Below are 24,445 nucleotides of genomic sequence, written 5' to 3'. Positions count from 1 at the left end.
CTATATAAAATGTGCAGCTTAGAGGTGAACTTTTTATATTCCTCTACTTAAGTGTGCCATCATTTCAGATTAAAATTAGTCATCTTTTTTCAACACTTTCTTTTCAAGTTTCTGTGATTCATATCCTCATTTTCTGCTCTGTTAAATTCTTAGAGTTATCTTAAAATTTTCCAATGCTTCCAGTCAAAATGTATTGGTAACTCATATTTTATTTTGATTATTGCATAACAATACCTCACAAATCCATTACCTACTCTCTGATATAATATTTTAAAATCATGTTAACTACTCCCTAGTCTCTATTTTTTTATTTTTTCCATTCCTTTCTTCTTTGCTTAATTGACTTGTTTTTGCCTTAGTTTCTTAATTCTTCCCTCTGTTCCTTATTTGCTACAAAAATGAGTCAAGGTGATTTAAAAACAATGACACTTTCCACAATTCTTAAAAATTAAAAAAAAAAAGCAAGTATGTATTCCTTCGAAGGAGCCACAAATAAGGTTAGAAGATGTACATATTCTTGCTAAGAGGGACCCACAAATTTAGCTCTATGCTTGCCAAGAAGTCCATTGGTGGCTAGATTATCTCAATATTTATGGACTCTTAGAATTGCAATGTTCTACTATCTCCTCTAGGATTCAGATGAAATCTAATTTGATGTAATCAATGGAAATTTACTTTTGCTTAGTCATGAAAGTCTAAGTCTCAGGAGATAGGAGAGAGAGACTTCCCTTTCTGGTTTAGGGAAGTCATCTTCCACATCATGGGAGGATCTCTGGAGATCACTACCTGGCAATGGTCAGTGGACAGCCTGCCCTACTTAGTACCTGAGCACCAAGCAAGCACCATCAAGAAAATAAGATCTCCATCATACAAGCTACAGACATACATTCTAACAACAACCTGAGGGATCTTGAAACACTTTTCCCCATTTGAAACTTTAATAAAATCATAACACAATGAAACGCTGAGCAGAGGACCAGCTAAGTTTTCCTTAGTTCCTGACCCACAGAAATTATGAGATAACAATATTTTGTCCTTCTCCAATCACTAACAATGCAATGGCCTGGCTTGTCTACTTTGGCTTCAGCTTCTAGGGCCAAATTCATCACTCACTCCTGTCTAATACAAACACTTCCCATCTCAGAAACCTATTAATTGTTTTCTGCATATATGTATATGTTACCCATTTTTAAGACATCTCCTATTGTTCCCCAGAGATATAATTAATTATTCTTAAAATGATCCTTTCCATTCTTATTATCCTGATTCTTTTTGAATACTTTAAAGTCCACTTATGATGCTTTCTATTATAAAGTCAGTGAGACCCGGTCTAATGTATAGCAGATGCTATTCTTTCATATTTCCTTTATTACCGTTTGTCTTCTCTTTTCAAGGACCATGAAGACAGAACTGTTCATGCTGACATCAATAGTGTGTCCCCAACAACTAGAACAGAGCCTGGTATGGAGAAAGCACTCAAAAATATTTATTTAAAAAAACCTGTAACTTTTATTGTCGAAATCACTTATTTAAACCTACAATGTCATAGCTAATCTAATATGCTGGCTTATTGTTTAATTTATGGGTATGCATGTCATATCATCAATGGGATCAAGGATGGGGTTCTACAGCACATACCCTGGAGTAAGAGGAATGCAGTCTAACACAACAGATACCTTTGGGCTGAATAAAAATAATTTGGACATTATATGTTTATGTAATCACTGAAAATTACTGATAAATATACATTTCATGAAATTAATTTAGAAATTGTAATTCAAGTTACTCATATTTTAATGACTCAGACTATAACTTCAGCTTTATTTTCTCTTCACATTGTATTGACTGATTATGGACAGTGGCTTTAAATATTTTGATTTTGGTAACTTAACAACTAAAATTTTTTGTCAAGTAATTTCATGACCTGATAAAAATAATTGAATTCTTTAGGCACTAATAGTTCTAAATTTTTATGAGTAAATTATGTTGTAATAAATATAGTTTTAGTAATCAAAACCTCATCATAATTTATGTGCTTAGTTATTTCAATATTTTAATATGCTAGTTTGTTTTAAAGAAGGCAATATCTCTTTAAAATACCTTTAAATGATGCTGTTTAGAATTTTTCTAAACCATAGCAAATATTATTTAAAAATACATTCCTCTTTTAAAAATGAAGTCCTTTTAAAACAGGGCTGATGGTATATAAACTATAAACGGCTATTAATATTCTTTATTGTTATGTTTTTAAAAGAGAATAAAAGCTCTCAGAATTTGCTCTACTTCTCTAATAAATTAGTACCAGAGGTGAAAGAAATTGTTAGAACCTAAAAGATGATGAGAGAATTTTCAATTTTTAATTAGTTAATAAGTTTCTAAGTAGGTGGCTAATAAAATCCACTAGTAGGTGTTCTTATCAATGAAAATGTCTGCAGGGGGTCTGTCATATTTCAGTCTGTCAATAAATGATGAATATTGAAATATTTTCCATAAATGGAAAGCAGTCATTTTAAAAAGGATATATATATATACCTATACAGGTTAATTTCAGGGTGAGCACAGTAGGAACTAAGACACTGCAGCTGAGAAGTAATTTGTTGTAGGATCCTAACTGCATCTTCAATTACAAGCAGAAATCTGCACGTTGAGGTTGACATAATGGAGTCATTGCTGACATCCTGAGGAAGAAATAATTTAATAAATAACTCTTTGCCAAGAACTCAAATGTATCAATATCTCTCTGAAGGACAGCTTGTGCAATGATTCCATACACATCCTTTGCAAGACACACAATGAAAAACAAAACAAACAAACAAAGAATAAACATATAGGATTTCATTATAATTATAAATTTTAAAATATCTTCTTTCCTAATGTTTAATGTGGAAATGTATAGTCTTGTCACATTGATTCCAATTTCTCATGAAGCCATCATAAAAACTTGACCACAAATCATTCAACTTTTAAATTGTGCATCTCATCATTTGAGTTCAGAATGTGATGTTGAGACAAAAGATCAAGATACAGATTTTGATCATATGCAGAAATTAATCTTGTAAAATAGGAAAAATTCTCTGATACATATCTATATGTGTATCTATATATATCTCTATAACTTGCATCATCAAGAAGTGACAGAGTTTATCATTTGGATGTGTTATCTTATCCTGGCTTTCTGTAATGCAGACTAGAGTTTTTCCCTACTAATACTGCTGGAAACCCCACTGTGTATTTAAAAGGTGAAAGTGCCAAAACTTTGGCTTGCATCTCTGAGAAGCTGAGGTGCTTTCTTTCAGAAGATTCACCTGCTTGTGAAGCGATGATTTTCAAATCATTTCATATTTATTTATGTCTTGGACAAACACTTATTCAGCTTTCAAGACAAAGTTCAAGGCATCTTCTCTGCAAAATCTTGCCTTTCTAGAAAGAGTTTGTTAAGATTCATTTCTTTCATAGATCTCTGTGTAGGCTTTCCCTCATTGCTGGGAGCATATTTGTTTACTGTCGAGGTATCCTGAATCCCAGAGCAAGAATTGAGACTTATTTATGTTTCCCTGGGTGTTCAGAGGAAGCTGGAGAATTTTAAAAGGAGCAAATGTATTTGTGTGTATGTTTTCCTACATACACACATGAAATATAGGCAGACCCATACTCTGACAACTAGAATTAAAATTCCCAAAGAAATCATAGTATAGAAAAGTATTTAACACAGAGACTGAGATAAGGGGAATTGTAGACAGTAAATAATCAAAAGTGAAAGAGAAGAAGGATTTCAAAAGAAACTTCAAAAGACTAATTAAAATCACCCAGATAGAGAGAAAGCATTCCTTCAAGCAGAACCATGTAACACATTAAGAACACAGACAGCTAGAGGAAGACTAGATGTAATCTTAGTACAAGAGAAACAAGCCTCAATACAAAGAAGGAAATTGATTTCACATCAAGGGAGGTAGTGGGCCTCTTTCTCTGGCCTGTAAAGAGAAAGAAATATAAAGGGGGACTTTAATTTAGGACACTGATGGCTATGTTTAGAGATGTTCAGGATCCAAGTTTGAAGATGTTTGACTATAAAAGTGAACTGAACAAAGATAAGATTTTCAGTTGTATAACACCAGTCCTAAAAGAAAGATGAAGAATGATTTAACTTTTGTGCAGCACTCCAACATACCAAGAGACATGTCTATTAGGGCAGAATTTTGACTGTCTGAGGAAACAAAGACAGGATCACAGTGAACAGAAAATGACCCAGGAGGCCAAATATTTAGATTCAGTCTGTAAGAGGTGAAGGATGCTTATTTAGATATAAGTGCCAGTAGTTCTAACACATTTAACACATACACATATGCACAAATATGGAAGGACTACAGTGGAATTAGGAGGCTCATGAACAAGAAATAATAGAGCTTTATAAAATACTGCTTTTCTGATCCATGCTGTTCCTAAAATTAGCTACATTTAATTTCTTAAAAGCTATAAAATCTAAGTTATATATACAAAGAAATGAAAGTGGAAAAAAATATCAAAAGAATAGACACTTAGGTCGCTTTTAAAGATGCCTTTGGTGGCAGGGTATATTTAAAATGATATAAAGGAAGCACTCAAGGAAGGAGTAAAACCAAAAGCTTTACAAAGAAAAGTAGATATTCCCAGCTGTGGAAGTGTTCAGTGGAACATGTAGTTGAAGAAAAAAATAATCAAAGGTGAAGTGGAGCAGAAATAGCAAAAATGAAAGTGCAAAGGATAGACATTTATATTGACAGAGACAAAGGGAGAAAAGAAAAGTGAAATTAGCTGAAGATAAACTCGCAGAAATTCCAATGTTTATCATTCATTCAACAAACACTAATTAAGAGCCTACTATGTATCAGATACTATGATACAAAGCCTTGAAAATGAGTAGACTGCATTTCTAACTCTCAAAATGTTCATATTAATTGATATATCACAAAAGCACCTATAACTATAATGTAAAATTTATCATCATTGCTTTTTATTAGAGTAAACTGGATCCTAAAATGTTTCTGTTTTCCTTATAACACTTTACTGGTAAAAATATATGTATAAATGATTCAGGAAATGCATTTACGGTGGACTTATTAAAAAATATAAGGGTTCCAATCTTAGACAAATGGGGTTTAATCCTGGGAAGAGTAAATTAATTCATGTTAATGTTCTAGGCCATAGTACATACTCAGTAAATGAATGTTAACTATTATTATGTTATTTGATTATACAGGAATGTACTGCTACCATCGCTATTATAATGTTGAAGTATAAAATATAAAGTGGTATTAAGGAATTTACTAGTAATCTCAAAGGTAATAATTAGGAGAGCCAGAATTGAAATCTTAGGGCTATCTACCATCAAAACCTGAACTTGAACTTCATACAATAGTTGTCTTTCAATGTAATCTATGCAAAAAGTCTGACCTTGATGTGTAAAGTAAGTCCTCATTAAATATGAGCTGTTACTATTATTAATGTGAATTGCTCTTAAGTTATTTATGAGCTAGTTTCTCAGTCTGGGCGCCTATCATTGTTAGGAGACAGACTGCTATCCATCACTGGACTTCTTTCCTGTACCATGTTCAGTTTTGCCTAACGGTCTTTTATTTATAGTTCCCATTGCCAGAAATACTTTCCCTTCATTTTGTCACATGGAGAGACCTCTTCGGTGACTAAGTTTCAGCTCCAGTTTTTCCTTCTGAGAAGCTTCCCTTGAGGCCTTGTAGCTAGTGCCACAATGGCCACCTCCAGTGCTGTCCCCTCTTGCTAGCCAGAACAGCTCTTAGTGTCCATCACGTTGTTTACTTTTATTGTCTCCCTAATAGAATGTGACCATTGCACTTATTCTCCTTTATCCATACAAGATAGGAACTCAGTAAATATTTGCTGAATAAATAAAGTGACTAGATTGTTATTTAAGCCTAACATATCCCCAGAAATTCTGTTTCATCACTCTGCTGCCCACACTTGCAAGTTTGATAAGAAAAGCTGCATTTTGCATGTATACATGGTTTTTCTAGAGATTCATGACTTAACTCTCTTCAAAATGTCATTCATTGAAAACAAGGACTATACTCTTATATGACTTATTTAAAAGTCATTCCACCTTCTCTGTTTAATTATGTTTCCTGTATTCATTTCAGTTTTTCCTGTAAGTTGTTAAAAGCACTTGTAAAATTTCTTTTAGGTGTCCAGACTGGAGTCAAGTATGTTAAAATACAAAGTATAAGATATGGTACTGCACAAATATTTAATTTATATGAGATCATACACTCAAACAACAATTTAGGAAACTTAAGTAAACCTGATACAATAGTTTAAGCAAAGTAGAGAAAGATAAGGTGTGTATTTGTGTGTGTGTGTGTGTGTGTGTGTGTGTGTGTTTCTATATATGTCCCTTCCTCCATCTTTCTTTTTTCTTCCTTACCCCTTCCTCCTTCCCCTCTTCCTCCTTTTAGTTAAGCAGAAAGAAGAGGATCAGGGATATTTTACTGGTAAAGAAATCTCCTTTGTTTTAGCAAGTGCTTCAAAGTAATCAAATAAAAGCCAATGGCCTCCTCTGAATTTCTAAGAAATATGCAAACAGAGAGCCACCCAATTATAACTATAATCTCTTATCAAGTAGATAATGAATTATATACATAAATTTTATTAATATTTATTATTGACTTAGTTTTATCTTTGGAGGTCTTATCAAAATTGTCTTTGGTAAAATACCCTATGCCTTTCTTTCTTTTCTATCTATGTAATGAGATCAGAAAAGCAACTCTAAATTTGTGTATTTATCATAGTATTTATCTATGTTCTTGAGGTACACTATCTATAGACAATAAAAAATACAACTATGCAGATAACTTTCCATAAATCATAGACTTTCAACTTCTGCCTATTTATTGGTCTCAGATACCGTTTGCCCTTGTCCTTCACCCATGGCTAAATATTTACTAGGCTAAGAGAAGGTAAGCTGTGCTGCTTTAGTATGAAGCATATTTTTTTGGTTTTGGTACTGGGGATTGAACCCAGGAGCATTTTCCCACTGAGCTACATGCCCAGTCCTTTCTAGTTGGATATAGGGTCTTAATATAACCCTTGCATTTGTGGAGATATGTTAGGCTTAAGTAAACAATCTAGTTGGAGATACAGTCTTACTAATTTGTGGAGTCTGGTTAAGTTTCTGAAGCTGGCCTGGAACTTGCGATTCTCTTGTCTCAGGGTCTGAAGGGCTCTAAGATTATACATATGCACTATGAAGGGTATTTGTTTTGCCATCAGCATGAATCATTTCAAAGAAACATTTGTTTGCAAATCAAAAGACATTACATTGAAGGCAAGGGTTTTTAAGGCACCCAGAATCCCATTATGTTGGAAGGCCAGTAACTGATTGGCAGTTTTAAGAAGTAGATCTACAGCATTATTAAAGTACTATTTATATGGAATAATCACGGCCTATAATATGTTTGTATTAGAGTATTGGAAAAATGTTATAAATAATCCTGTGATGCAGTCATTATTTCTGTTTTACAAAAAAGGAAACTGTCTCTTGGAAAGAATGATCAGTTTTACAAAAACTGATTAGTTAACAAGAATAGAAATCTTGTGAAAATACTTTCATGAAGGTCTAGTTAGTTAGTTCAAGGGTGTGATGTTTTTAAAAATAGATCAGCCCCAGAACTCCCACAAGTGATTTAGTCTGAATATGTGTTATATTGGTACCCATATTTAATAAAGATGTAATAAATTTTAATGGAACCTATTTGTTGTAGGGTAAAAAAATGGCTTAAAACATAATCAGAACATGACATATAAAAACAAATAATATAGATTGCTCAGATGTGAAAACTATTTTAAAGAATATAATTCATCTACGGATGAGTTATTCCAAATTTGAAATTCTAAATTACAAAACAATTGATATATTACCTTCATATATATTTATAGAATTTTCCCTTAAAGTTAGGAATCCTAAGAAAGTTAAATAACTTTTATTATGCCAACTTAAAAAGCTAACTGGAGGGCATTTATTACCAAAGTGGAATATGACTTTCTAAATTTAGAATAAATTTTACTTTAAAAATTATGACTTGAATGTCTACCCCGAGTAGTTTGTTCATAATCAAAGTGATTGATATTAAATTTGAAAGTGGTAGTTTTCAGAACTTATGTAAGATGCAATATATTTCCACCAAGTTCCACAACTTTTTCTGTATTTGTTTTCTTATCTCAATTGTGAGGGAGTTTAAGTTAATAAGGCATAAAAGTTGACTGCTATAAAGCAAATGAAAAAAAATCTAGCATAAAATTCTAATAAAAAAATCCCATAGCCACATGGTTAACAAGAGTGAAAACAGAAAGTAACACAAATATTTATCAAAAGGAAAAGAACGGGCATACAAAATATAAAATATTCAGTGGAAATTCATACAAAATTGAGAATTACAGTATGCAACAACATGGGTGAATCTTACATACACTACATTGAATTAAATAAGGCGAAAGTAATTACTACATAATGATTACATTTATATGAAATTTTTTAAAAATTTAAAACTAATCCAGAATATATAAGGCATATAATGACTTTGGGGGATGCAGTGACTGGGAGGGGACTTGGTAGGTGCTTCAAGGATATAGCTAATGTTCTGTTTTGTGATGCATGCTAATAAAGATTTGTTCATTTCATTAAAAAATTATAAGCAATACAGCTATGATTTGTGCATATAGTATATTTTAATAAAAATATTTTCTTTGTAATCCTTCCCCCTGTTTAAACATGACAACAATTCAACACAATCATTCAAAGTATTAGAGACAAAGGAGACCTGATCTGTGGAAATGTGGAACCAGAAGAAAGAGGTTTCACGGAAGTAGATGAGGAGGGAAGGAAGAGAATTCTTCAAAGAGATCAGACAATATTTTGAAACCAAAATGTTAAAATACTGAAACATCATTGGACAAAAGTAGACATTATGTTTTTCATGGAGTGTTTCTGTGAATTTCTGTTTTCCAGTTCTGGGCGCTGAAACCAGGGCCTTGCCCCTGCTAGGTAAGCACCATACCTTAGAGTTACAACATTGGCCCTGTTTCTGACAAGTCTTAAATAGGAAAAGCAGATTAGAGAACAAGAACCAGGAAGATGAGGTCAAATTGGTGATAAAGAGAAAGGAAGGTGACAGTGGAAATTTGAGGAATTAGTAGAAAAGAATAATCCAGAATTTGTTCTTATGACCTATTCCTGCAGAATGGTCACTATACTTAACATCTGTTAAGTTTCTGACTTCCTGGAATCCCTTCATTTTGGGGGGAGTTTCTTCCACACTCCCTGAAGTCATGGTAAGAATTTTATTCACATTTTCTCAACTCTTTTCTCTCTTCCCCTCCAAATTTCTTACTTAAAGGGTGGCCATGTGACCCAAGCTAGTGCCATGCAGCTTTTCTCTCTAAGGGAAAAGTGGATATTGAATTGTGTGTAATTAACAAAAAATTAACAATGAATGCTTGTTGACTTTGTATTTTTAGACTTTTTAAAAATAACCTTCTATATCACTAATATTTAAATAGTTTTTAAATTTAAGTTTAAAAATAGTTGCTTAGAAGCATGTAAATTTGTACATGTGGGCAAGATTTGGATAAAATTTTATATACTTCAGTAATTTGAAAGATTGGAATATGTAATTGCATTTTATCTCCATGTTTATATTTAGTATTATATTGCCTTTTGCGTGGAAAAAATTTAATTTGGCTGTGAAAATGGAATCACTCTACTATAGTGGAGTGGAAATCAAAATGTAGACAAATATGTATGTGTGGTAACCTTTTAATACTTCAAAAGACTTTGTAACATGTGAGCTTTGTGCATTTAAATTAATTTTGTTTGTATCTCATTTTAGAACCTAGCTTTAATTCAGTTATTTCTTCCTATAATATCTCCAAAATTATTTTTGGTCAACAAAATTTAATCTTATCTGACATGTTTTTTTTTTTTCCCCCTTTAAGTAGAACAACATGATCTTCTGGTTATAAATACTTGAATGATATTTTAGACACACTGAAACAGTTACACAATAGCTACTTTCCAGAGAGAAGTTCTTAGACTTTATGTGAAACATTTCTTAGGAAACATATTACATTTTTGAGGAAACAGGATTACTTTAATGACATAAAAAAGGAACCCCAGAATATGGTAACAGAAAATAAATTCTGATGATCTATTTTCATATTCAGATATAGCTTAGTGCTATAAAACAAATCTTCCCAAATGTAACAGCTACAAATACACACCATCTTACAGTATCGGGGGACCAAGAATCCGGGAACAGTTTATTGGGTCAATCTGACTGAAGGTCTCTCATGAGATTATAGTCAAGGTGTAGACCACGGGTATATCCTCTGAAGGTTAATGGGCTCTCTGGTGTGGCTAATGCAAGAGTCTGCAGCTGCTCACTTTGAGAGCCTCCTGGCTTCTCCATAGGTTTGCTCACTGGATGGCCAATGGAAGAAGGGACGGATGAAGGGGGGAGAGGGAAAAGTACAAAGAGAAAACATAGACTGATGAGGGAGAGAGAGAGAACTGGAGAGAGAGGGGAGTAGGTGGGAGAGAGAAAGGTGAGACAGAAGGAAACAATGAGAAAAAGGGAATGCTTGAAGAGAAAGTGTTTTATAGTCAGCTTTTTCACTGCTGTGACTAAAGGACCCAACCAGCACAATTGTGGAGGAGAAAAGGTTTATTTGAGGGCTCAAAGTTTCAGAAGGCTTAGTCCATAGAAGGCTGGCTCCATTTCTTGGTGCTCAAGGTGAGGCTGAGCAACAGGGCAGGAGTATGTAGCAGAGGGAAGCAGCTCACATCACGACCAAAAAGTAGGAAGAAGTGTGAAAAGCAAAATTTCTTAGGCTTGGCTTTATGATCACTTTTGGAGCTATTACCTTTGAATTTTAAGAATGAATGTAGCTAAATCAGCATGACTGGAAAAGTCATGTTATTGCACTCATGCTTGAAACCATATTGTTCCAAACCATTAAGGTTATGGAAAATAACCTCTATAACTCCCTCATCAATGCCTTTGGCTTGGTGGCAAGTTTTTTCTAAAATCATCCTAAAGGCCCAAAGTTGCCCACAATTTCCCATTTTGCTTAAAAATTATAGTTACCAAAATCAACTCCAGGTTGCTGAGGTGGTTTAGAGGACATTATTTTGACTGTCAGCAATTTGAGGCAAATCATGAATTCTAGTCATATATATATATATATATATATATATATATATATATATATATAGTCATATATATATATATATATATATATTTGATAAAATATATATCCATAAAATTATGGATATATATATATATATATATATATATATATATATATCCATAATTTTTTAAACCCCAGTTCATAATTAACTAGTTGCTAAAAAGTTTTTATATTGGTTTGAGCTATAACATATACCACGGAAATATAGAAGTTATCAATAGTTGGTATATAGCCAAAGAAGGAAACATCTATTATTTAGACTGTGTTCTCAATTTCCTTTTGAAATTGTGTGTAGCTGGGAGAGTTGTATAATACAGGGAACTATGGTGAAATCAAGTGATTCCTCGCAGACTTGTTAGATTTTGGTAAGCCCTTGACTTAATACATGACATTCCTTTTTCTTGACATTCGTATTTCTTAAATCAAATTTGCTGTCCTCTAAATTGGATGGAAAAAATCAAGTTTCATTTCGTGTTATGCTCTTTGTTCTTCTTCACTTATAAAACTTCACATTGATTTTAGGAAGGCACTTACTACAGCTTATGAACTTGGGCAGCTTGTTTGAAAAAAAGAAAATGAGTTCGTTTGTGAGCCCAGTTTTCCTTAAGCCTGTTCATGAACTAATTACTGCATCTGCAGTACAATAGCAAGGGAAACAGAACTGAACTGGAGGCTAGGGAAGGCAATCTGACAACATGCTTCTGTCTGCACAACATCCGGAGAGCCAGGACGCTGCCTTATCTTGTGCTCTCTACAGCATACCACCAACAGTCATTAACTTCTTGAAGAACCCGAAGTGTAATTTGGAGTTGCCAGTGCTGGCTGCTCTCGTGCCGGCTGCTCCTTCATATAATAGTATCCTAGGCCATTAAACAGTAATTTGTATTGTTCTGCTTGGAAAAAATGAAGCCCTTGCGATGTTCTTTTTAAAGGGGAAAAAAAAAAAAAGAAAGAAAGAAAGCGTAGTTTATAGACATAGAGACAATAGAGGACCTGGGCCACTCAAAACTACTAGCAAGCTCACTGCACAAGAAAATAACCACCCTGCATCTAAGGGGACAGGATTCTTTGTGCCTTTTGACTCCAAGCAAACTAGCCATGCTCTAATGAGGTGCTTTCCTCCTGACCTCTGTGAAGCCACTGACATTTGGCATGTTGGGCAGATAGATCAAAAGTGGCCTACAGCATGTATAAATGTTTAACACCCAGGTGTTCGACTTGACATTTCCTTGCTATCTAGCAGCTGCCTGATTATTTAAGGATTACCAACAGTCATTGAACATGGAGAAAGGTCCACCTGTGCTAATCATTTGCTATAATAGGATCAGCATTCAAACCTAAGGTTCTTTTGATTATCACTGTTAAACTTTCTCTTAGGTCCCCTAGCTTGCTAGAGGAAAAAGACTTATTGAACTGTGCTATATCAAAGGCCCTACTGTTGAAATATTAGTGGACATTTTTGAACCCACAATAATAGCTGCTTTTCTCCTTAAGAGAATCAGTTAAAGAATACACACACAAAAAAATTCCACTATGATATTTGCTATATCATTCCAATGAATATTACATATGTAATATTAAACATAAAATTGACATATTATAAAAATAATTTTTTAAAATACCATAGAGTAATTTCATACTCTCTTGTAATATAATTAAAACTAATTAGACAATGTCTGTATTCAAAGATAGTGACCACAACTATAATCCCAGTGGCTCAGGAGGCTAAGGCAGGAGAATAGTGAGTTCAAAGTCAAGCTTATTGCGATCCTAAGCAATTTAGCAAAACTGTGTTTCTAAATGAAAATATAAAAAGGGGTGGGGAATGTGGCTTAGTGGTTAAGTGCAACTAGGTTCAATCCCTAGTAACAAAACAAAACAAAACAAAGAGACTGTGGAATCTGAAGCCCAGGTTTTGTTACTGATTTTTTATCAGATGTATAAACTTAGGCATGTTTATTTCTCTGAGATTCAGTTTTATCCACCTGTATGTTTGTTAAGATTTTTAAAAAAGCAATATATCTGGCATAGTAAGGGTGAAGTGGATAGGGCTCTGCTATCACCTTTTATCATTTAAAATAGAACCAAGGAATGCTAGAAATTTTGAGGTTATGTGTTATGTTAGGTGGAGGGAGACTGCTGAACATGGTTTCCTTTTCTCACAAATATTTTCTCCCAAGTCTTCTGTTTTGATATTAATGTTATTTGCCTGGTTTGATATAGCCACTCAGCAAATAAGAGTTCTGCTTTTTCAGAACTTCTCTCTTTTTTCTTCCCTTCTGCTTTGTCAATAAAAGAATGAGAATCTTTTAGAAATAAGGAGAGAGGGGTGATGAGATAAAAGTAAATCCTTTTTTTAAAAAAATTCTTAACTAAATTTCATCTCTCTATTTGGGCTGATTTAAAAGTAAAGGTTGATAATCAATTTCTTGAGTTGTTGCTAACGTTGGATTTATTTTTATTTTATTTTATTGTTTTTTATTATTGGTTGTTCAAAACATTACAAAGCTCTTGACATATCATTTTTCATACATTTGATTCAAGTGGGTTATGAAAAATGGGATTTATTTTTATATCAGTGAGAGTTACTATCTGGATGCTTAATTAGGTTCCTGCTATGGGAAGGCTACCGGAGCCATCCTGATATCATGATGAGTTGTCCTGTAGAGCAAATGAGATATGGTTTGTAAAAACATTTGCAAAACACAAACAACAGAATATATGTTAATTGCTCTTGTAATCTAGCACTTGCCATAGATCCAAGTATCTTGGGCTATTTTTTTTTTTTTTGACATTTCAGATTTTTAAAATACATTAATTTCATATGTTAGCCAAATCTTTGGTGTAATCATTCTTGGCTGGTAGGCGAGTCACCAGTTTCATTACTTCTGAGAGACAACAAAATGTGCTTATCATTTGCCAATTTGAAGAAATACTGAATGAAATGCTTTTTAAAACATTTGTGATAACATAAGAGAGTTTTAAAATGCTATTGCAGGAAGTAACACACTCTTTGGTATTTGTGGGTTATATGATATATCTTTATACATGAGATTTTCCTGGCTTCAGAAAAAAAAAAAAAGCCGTACATCTTAGTGAAAGTAACTAAGAATGCTAAAGTAGTGTTAACTATGGCCTATGGGTCAAATACAGGTAGCTAAACTTTTCTCAACATAAAAGTTTTGTGGGCTGGGAGTACAGCTCTGTAGTATACTTGTCTAGCTTGGAGGGGCCCTGAGTTTAATCCCCAGTACTGTAAGAAGAAAACAAACAAATTAACATCAAAAATCCAAAGAATGTCATTTTTGTAATATGTGAAAATTACATGAAATTCAAATTTTAGTGTCCATATGCAAAATTTTATGAGAACGTTGCTATATTCATTTGCTTATATATAGCTGTGTTCATTCTTTAATGGTAGAGCATTTCAAACAGTTGTAACAGAGACCATATGGCCCACAAAGCTGAAATCTTTAAACTGGTCCTTTATAAAAAAAAATACCAACTCCTTGCCTAAGAAATTAATTAAAACTAAGAAACTGTAGTGTACTCTTATGTCAAATCAAAGCAGGAAAAATGTATCATCATTTGTACATTGATCAAAGAGAGAATTTGGGGAAAAGTACAGTATACATGAAAATACAAGAGACTACAACTTTGAAACCTTTGTTGCCGTAAAAATGAAAAATGACTAAATAGACAGTTTTTCAATTTCAATGTATGTTGACATATTTAAGCACAGATTAAAAAGGGAAGATTTTAGAACTGAAATTTGATTAGGGATCAATTCCTAACTTGATTCAATTCTATTCAGTTGAATGACTTGGTCCTTCTTCAAACCTACCCTCTAAGCCTAGGTCTAAGGAATGTCAAAACATAGAACAAAATTTATATATTTATGAAGCACTTATCATAGTTTCAGGCCAATTTGGATATCAAGGCCAAAAACTTTTTAGAATAAATTATAAAGTATTTACAAATATCTTCCATTCATATGCAGTACTAGGCTTTAGAAGCTCTTAGTCACTGGCAAATAAATCTGGCTTAACTGGCATTCTAGGATAGTTCTAGAATTGGTGAGATGGGGAAGAATGAAATTTATGAGTGTGTACTGTTAGGTGCAGATCAAATGCTAAAACACGATTCTTCCTTTGTTCTCAAATAATTGGCTCTGGGTCTACAACCTTTAAACTTCAACAATATGCAATATGAAATAAAAATTGATTCATCGGTAATATAATTATATTATATCTTCTTAAAAGGAAATACTACTAAACCTCTCTAAGAAGAAAACCAGACATGTGAGATTGGCATATACTTTATCAGGTAGCTTACATTGTGCTTTAAGAAGACATGTTCATAAACAAACCTTGAATAAGCTTTTTGGACAGTTTAACAAGATATTCCTAGCTTAGTGAAAGCTCCAGTTGGTTGATTTTCAGATCCTTGATTCCCCAACATATAAACAATTAAATTAAAGGCTACTTATCATCCAATAAGTCAAAGTCAAAACTAATTTTGATTTTCCTATTGAGGCTAAGATAGTAATGGAAAACAAAAGGAAGACATAAAGGTTTTAAGAGCTACTGAGAATATAATCAGCCATGAATAAAAAGGACAAAGTAAACAATATTTGGGAGTTGTTTTGGTTTGGATGTAAGATATCTCTCCCAAAAGCTCACATGTGAGGCAAAGCAAGAAGGTTCCCAGGAGAAATGACTGGATTATAAGAGTCTTATCCCAATCTGTGATTTAATTCCCTGTTAGAGATTAACAGTGGTAACTGAAGAGGTAAGGTGTGGCTGGATGAGGTGGGAATTGGGGTATGGCTTTGGGCATGTATTTGTATCTGGGGAGTGGAGTCTCTGCTTCTTAATCAGAGGGGATCTGCTTTCCTCTCTGCCACACTTTCTTGCCAGGATGTTCTGCTTCTCCTTGAGCTTCCAGGAATGGAGCCAGCTGACTATGGATTGAGAAATCTTAAACCTTGAGCCTTCAGATAAACTTGTCCTCTACAGTTGTGTTGGTTGTGTCTTGTAGTCATAGCAATGAAAAAGCTAACTAAAACAGAAGTGACATCAGAAAGATGATGAAACAGGAGAGTCTACCCCTCCTTTTCCAACAGAAATTAGACCCACAGATGAGAATACAATGTGTGGGTTCAAGAGTAGATTTAAGAAATTCTGGTGCCTTGGTGAAGCACAAAATCTGAGTGGACACAGGGAGGCAAGTTAGAAGAGAAGCTTCATTCTACAGAAATTACCCCCTCCTCAGAGTGGCATAGCAGTTTATTCTGCAGAAGAAAGTGAGAATAAAGTAAGCAGCTCAGGAAGACTATGCCTGTCCTATCCAATAAATGAATCAGCAAAGGTGAATTACCTGGGGACAGATGTGAACAAGGAAGTTTCTCGTGACTGCATTTGTGCGGTATTTGTTTTATCATCTCCTTTTTCATTTATAGTTTTGTCTTCTCTGTTTCCTTTTTCTATAAAGATTTATAATGCCAGCAAACTGGATCATTCAGAATAAATGGCTGAATTCTCAAAAACTTACAACCTACCAAGATTTAATAATGAAGACATATAAAGTTAGAACCAATAACTTGGAAGATTGAATCGGTTATTGAAAATCTCTCAAAGAAAATTAATAAACGGTTGCAAAGGTGGCATCGTTTTACTTTCTTGAGATTGCTTTGGCTACTTTGAGTCCTTCAGGATTCGATAGGAGTTTCAGAACAGTATATTTTTATGAAATATTTAAAGAATTAATACCAAGTTTCTCACATTTTCCAAAAAAAAAAACTGAATAGGACAAACACTTCAAAACTTATTTTATAAGGCCAATATTATCTTCAAAACAAAAGTAGACAATGACCCTGGAAGAAAAATACATAAATGAAAAAAATCCTCAACCAAATACTATCAAATAAAATTCAAGAACACATTAAAAAGAATGTTCTGGGGCTAGGGATATAGCTCACTTGCTAGAGTGCCTGCCTTGCATGCACAAGGCCCTGGGTTCAATCCCCAGCACCACAAAAAGAAAAAAAAAAGGAAAAGAAAAAATATTCTTTACTATGGGTGCAGCTCAGTGATAGAGCACTTGGCTTGCATAAGCAAGTCCCTGAATCCAATCCCTCTCATGGAAAACACAACACCATAAACAAAACAAAAAATGAAAGTTGGCCAAATGGGATGTATTGTTGAAATCCAAGGACGGTTTAACATTTATATAAATCAATAAATATTATATGTCACATAAACGCAAATAAGGATAAAATTCATGTGGTCATCTTGATAAAGACAAACAATTTAGAAAAACCTAACACCCTTTTATTATAAAAGTCCTCAATGAATTAGGTATAGAAGTAATGTAATCCAACATGATAACAGCCATATATAAGAAGCTCAAAGTCAGCATCAGTCTCAGTAATGAAAAGCTGAAAGTTGTTCCTATACTATCATAAACAAGATGAGAAAGCCCACTTTCGCCACTTCTAAGCAACACAGTAATAGTAGTCCTAGCAAATGGGCATGAAAGAAAAATAAATAATAAAAAAGAAAGAATAGCATGCAAATCAGAAAGGAAGTAATAAAATGCCTTTGTTTACAGATGACATGATCTTGTGTATAAAATTCCTAAAGACTCCACCAAAAACCAGGGTAAGCTCATAAATTCGGTAAAGTTGTAGGATACAAAACAATATACAAAATCAGCTTCATTTCTCTACACTAACAACAAATCTGAAAAAGAAATTAAGAAAACAATCCATTTAAATAGCATTAGGAAGAATAAAATATATATGAATAAATTTAATTAAGATGAAAGATTTGAAAATGTTAAAATATTGATGGAATTAATGGAATTAGATACAAATAATTAGAAAGTTACTCTGTATTCATAGATTGAAAGAATTGATATTGTTTAACCACTCTTAATACTTTTATCAGTCTGTTTTCTGTTCCTATGACAAAAATACCTGAGACTAGATTCTTTATAGAGGTTTATTTAGCTCACATTTTAGAGGCTGGAATTCCTAAGATAAGGTGGCCTTATCCATTCAGACTCTGATGAAGACCAATTGTGGATGACATCACAATGTCAGGAAGTCATGCAAAAAAGGTCATATGGCAAAGGAGACAGTTTTTTAAAATAATAAACACTTTAGTGGGAACTAACTGAGGTCCTACAAAAGCCTCATTATTCTCCTCTAAGGCAGCCCTTCCAGTGACCTAACTACTTCCTACTAAGCCCCAGTACTATTACACAGGGACTCAACTTCCAACACATGCACCTTTGAGGGGACAAATTCAAATCATATCTACACCACAGTACAACCTAAAGCAATTTGTAAAGTCAATGTAGTCACTTTCAAAATTTAAATTTTTTACAAAAATAAACAGTTCTAAAATGTCTACAGAACTACAAAGACTCAGAATAGCCAAAGCAATCTCAAGTAGAAGAATGCCAGACATCATTCTTTCTGAACTCGAGTTACATTAGAGAGTTGTAATAATCAAAGCAGTATGATAATAACATAAAACAAAATATATACAAGAATGGCAGAGAATAGAAAGACCAGTATGTATGGTGAACCAATTTTCAACAAGGGGACCAAGAAGACACATTGGTTGGTGCATGCATGTAATTCCAGTAGCTCAAGAGACTGATCAGGAGGATCCCAAGTTCAAAGCCAGCCTCAGCAACTTAGCAACAGAGCCCTGAGCAACATAGCAAGACATTGTCTCTCATATGTATCTACACACACACACACACACACACACACACACACACATATATATATATATATATATATATATATATATATATATATATATATATATATATAATGGGCTGGGGATGTGTCTCAGTGTTTAAGCACACCTGGCTTCAATCCCTGGTAGCAAAAGAAAAAAAAAATTACTGGGCACCTAATATATACATTTGGGAAAGGATAGTGATTTTTCAATTAATGGTGCTCAAGAAAACTGGAAGAAAAGAAGAAAGGAAAAGAAAAATATGTATAGACACTAACTTTGTACCAACACAAAAATTAACTCAGAATGAATTAAAACTTTTTAACACCTGAAATCATAAAACTAAGAAGATATAAGGGAAAAAAAATTGCTTGGCATTTGTCTTTACAGTGATGTTTTTGGTTATGCTACGAAAAGTGCAGGCTGCAAAATTAAAAATTAATAAGTGATAGAATTTATAATCAACAAAATTAAAAGGCAACTTATGGAATGGAAAAAATACTTGCAAATCACTTATCTGATAAGCAGTTAATATCTAAAACAGTTGAAGAATTCATACAACTGAATCATAAAAGAAAAAGAAAAAAATTAGTTATTAAAAAAATTGGCAAAAGATCTGAAAGACAATTCTTTATTTTTTTTTAAGAGAGAGTGAGAGTGAGAGTGAGAGCGAGAGCGAGAGAGAGAGAGAGAGAGAGAGAATTTTTTCTAATATTTATTTTTTTTTTAGTTTTCGATGGACACAACATCTTTGTTTTCTATGTGGTGCTGAGGATCTAACCCCGGCCGCAAGCATGTCAGGCGAGCGCGCTACCACTTGAGCCACATCCCCAGCCCCAAGACAATTCTTTAAAAAGACATAAAAATGACCATCAGTATATGAAAATGTACAATATCACTAATCCCAAGAGAAATCCAAGTTGAATCAACAATGATTTAACATCTCATACTTGTTATTTTGGCCTATTATTTCAAAAACAAAAACCCATATGTGTTGGTGAGTATGTGGAAAAAAGGGAAGATTTGCACACTGTTAATGAGAATGAAAATTGGTAATGACAGCATAGAAAACAATACGGAGTTTCTGCAAAGAATTAAAAATAGAATTACTACATGATTCAGCCATCCCACTTCTGAGTAAGTAGTCAAAGGAAATGAAATCAGTATCTTAGAGAGATTATCTGTACTCCCCTATTCACTGCAGGGTTATTTACAATAGCTAAATATTGAAACAACAAAACAACAAATGATGAATGTATTTTTTAAAAGATACTAAATACGTGCAATGGAACATGTTTCACCCTTTAAAAAAGAAAGAAATACTGACACTTATAACATAGATGGACCAGTATGGCAATATACCCATAGAAATAAACCAGACACATAAGATACATATTATGGTCTCGTTTATGTGTATAATATAAATAGTCAAACTCAGAGATGCATAGTAGAATGGTTGTCAGGGTCTTGGCTTAGGGGCAAATTAGAGGTCACAATCCTTTTAGTTATGTAAGGTAAATAAATACTGGGCATCTACTATCAGCATAGTACCTTACAGTAAGTAATAATAATTGCTTATATGGTAGGACTTATGTATATATGTTCTTATCACACACAAAATTAAAGTAATAATGGTAATCATAAAGAGGGCTGGCAGGAAGAAAATTTGGGAGGTGATAGATTTGTTTTTAGTTTTGATGATGGTGATGGTTTCATGGATGTGTACTTATCTCCAAACTCATTGCTTTGTAACTGTTAAATATGCATGGTTATGTATTTGTTAATCATATTTCAAGAGAGTGTGTTTTTTAAAAAAAGAATGAAAGACAATAGTATGTGCCAGCATGTGTGTGTGTGTGGGGGGGGATTTCTCTAGGCTCTTTTGAGTCTTTTCTTTAGGATTCAGTCTGGATAATAAGAAGGGCAGGGATTATGGAGTCAGATAGACTTTGGTTCAAATCCTTTATAATGCACTCACTAGCTCTGTATCCTTGAGAAAACTTATTTTCTTCAAATGTAAATTGTGAAAAACATCTATCTAACAATGTCAATTTTAAAAGAACTGTGTAAAGTTTCAAATTAGGGAATTATAAGAAACAACTAATATTAAACCATTCTCTTTTCTCTGCACACCCACCCTTTGGTATGTTTTCTGTTTTTCTTAATAATCTTAATAATGTCAAAACTCTTATTCACCAGTATTTCTATTTTGCACACCACAAAATGTCCCTACATTTAACTAATCATCAGCTATTTAAATCTGGCCCTACAGTAGCTAAGAAAAATCTTGATTTGTAGCAGGCACGCCTCAATCCTGACTAAAGGAATCATGATGATTAATTGGGTAGAAAATATTTCCTGTATAATATGGACATTTGGATGATGTGATTCATAAGGTTCCTTTCCAGACTTAAAGTAAATAACTCTCAGAATAATTACTTATAAGGAAACCCTAAAATATTTTGGAAAGTAGACAATGTTGCCTCAATATCCATTTGCTTTTGGTGGGGCAGGGGCGGTTACTGGGGATTGAACTCAAGGGCACTCAATCATTGAGCCACATCCCCAGCCTTATTTTGTATTTTTTTTTTTTTTTTTTTTTTTTGAGACAGGGTCTCACTGAGTTGCTTAGCACCTGGCTTTTGCTGAGGCTGACTTTGAATTCACGATCCTCCTGCCTTAGCCTCCCAAGTCTCTGGGATTATAGGTATGTGCCACTGCTACTGGCTTCCATTTGCTTTTGAAAGTCAGAAAACCTATAGGAAGTATCTGCTGTGTATAAGATGTGAAACCTGCCTGAAGTAACATATTACAGTGACTCAGACAGTCATTATTGAAATAATGATGTTGTTAAATGTAAAATTATGACTCTAGAACCAATTGCAAATGAAAGATATGAATAAAAATTTCTACTTAGAAATATCCAGAAGGATTATTGGGGAAGACAAAACAATTGAAGGCTGAAGGTGAGGAGGGATTAAGCTGGTGGGAAAAGCAGAGAAATAATGATTTAGGAAGAGAAGGGGTGGAAAGAGGCAAGATGCCTGAGAGTTACAAAGAGGGAATTTCAACTGGTGCAGACAGGCTTTACTAAATGAAGAGGTAAATAGGTGGCAATTTATAATTTTTGAAGCTAAACTTGAGCAGTTAGTAGACTGCATGATTTTAGGAGATCTTAAAGGTACTAACCACCAAAATTATCTCCCAGGGAACTATTCCTAATCAAACACAGGCAGTGTTCCTGTTGCATGCTAGCAGAAAAGTAAAAATGACCATGCAAATTGAGACCATGCAAAACAATCCTAATATTAATAGGAAACATTATGATATCCCAGTGACCTTTACAAATTTTGGGTAAAATATTAAAAATTCTCTTACATTGGCTATATATGTATAGAGAAATACAAACTAGTAAGAAAAATTGAAAAACAGGAGGAAGATTGAAAATTGAAGCATGCTTTGTTGATTTTTTTTTTTCAGCCTTCTTAGCAGTGTTTGAGAACTGTTTGCTTTCTCCTCATGTAATTTGTGATATGGAGTGACTGTCTTAGCTATGCCTTGGTGAACTGTCATACTCTCTTCTAAGTTTGGATCTGCTTACAACCTTTTTATCCTTCACACTTTCAGTGTCATGAAATATCTGAAAACTCCTTGAATGTCAAGTATGTTGCCAGAACACTTCCTCTGAGACTTCTTCATTCTTTTTACCACATCAGTTACCTAATTTTTGTTGAGAAGTTTATGTTCACCGAGTTCCTTGGCTGCAAAAATGGAGTCTCTTGAATCTTTACATTCCCAGGGTAGATTATTTCTTCTATAAATCCTTTTACATTTTATCTGGAATTCACTTGCAATGTTCTTTCTTTTCATCTCTTTGCTGCAATTTCACCTTTGTTGCTCAATTCATTGTTCTGATTATCATTTTTACAAATGCCACAGGTTATTACTGGAGGATAAAGTAAGGTACAACACAAATTCAGGTAATTCTTTTGCTGTCTGTATGAACACTGAATAACAGGTATGCAACAACCAATTACTGTTCAGCTTTCAAAAAGAAGTAGCACATCTCTTATTCAAATAGTGAATTTTGAATTCACTGAAGGGCTAGAATTAAGGTTTATTCTTTATGCAGTTACTCACAGTTAATGGAAATGGAAATTTGAACTGTGATGTTGGGGACTGGTGTGATTTATTCACCTAAACTGTTTACTGGATTCTGCATACCAGAATCATGCAAAAAGAGGATGTTAAGTGACATAAGACAAGCTTAGAAAGACAAGTATTGCATCATCTCACTCATATGTGGGACATAAAAATATTTCTTATAGAAATTGAAAGTAGCATGGTGGTTACCAGAGGCAGAGGAGAATATGGGGAAGGAGGTAACAGGGAAAATTGATTAATGGGAACTATGTTGCACTTATACAGTAGAAAAACATTCTGGTATGAACAGTAGGGTGACTATAGATACAGATTGTGTACGATCTATCTCAAAAAGTTAGGAGAAAGGGTTTTGAATGTTTTCACCATAAAAAAGTGAACAATGTTTAAGAAGATACCTATGTTTAAACTAAGTAAATAATGCATACACTTATCAAAGCATTACATATTATCCTTGCCAATTTTCATATTTTTATGTATAAATAAAAAATAAATAAAAATACCTCAGATAACAAAATAGAGAAAATTGCCCATACACTGTAATTTTTGTGATAATTAAGGATAATAGCCAAAACACCAAAATTCTCACATTTTAATGTCTTAATTATATAGATATATTTATTATTCTTATGTAAGTCAGAACAAATTATGTCTCCCTGATAACAAATTCCTTTCCATAATTTGAAACCAGAAATGTCCATTTCTTCTCCTGTTCTATCCTTTATGGTATAATCTTTAAATTACTCAAGGGTCCAAATTAGTAGATACCTACCATCTTAAATGGAATTGAAGTCTTTCACTGAGAATTAAATGCTTTGTTTCAGATCTGGAATCTATAACCTCTCCTCACAGCTCATACATACTTCAACTACCCACACAACTACAAAAATAAAACTCATCTTCTAGATATGCCAAGTACTCAGAGGAAGAATAATAGGAAGTACTTAGTAAACAGTTCTAATAACTACCACATTTATGGGAACAAACCATTCTCCCCCTATCTTATATCGTCAGGGACATAGGGCCTTCAAGGTCTCCATTTCAAGGAAGCAGAGATGGAAGAGGCTAACTCATTATGTGCTTCATTCCATCTGAACACATGTCACCTCTTCTTGTGGTCCATTGGCCAGAACTCACCTCATAAACATGCCTAGTACAAAGGATACATTTATATGTAGGGAAATGCACACATTACAGAATGGTACTTCTCAGTTTGGATTAAATCTAAAGGTTCATTAGTAGGACCTGAAAGTCTATATTTTATAACAGGCTTT

Source organism: Marmota flaviventris, chromosome 8 (assembly GCF_047511675.1).
Source record: "Marmota flaviventris isolate mMarFla1 chromosome 8, mMarFla1.hap1, whole genome shotgun sequence".
NCBI classification, from domain to species: domain Eukaryota; kingdom Metazoa; phylum Chordata; class Mammalia; order Rodentia; family Sciuridae; genus Marmota; species Marmota flaviventris.
This window is presented reverse-complemented; position numbering follows the sequence as displayed.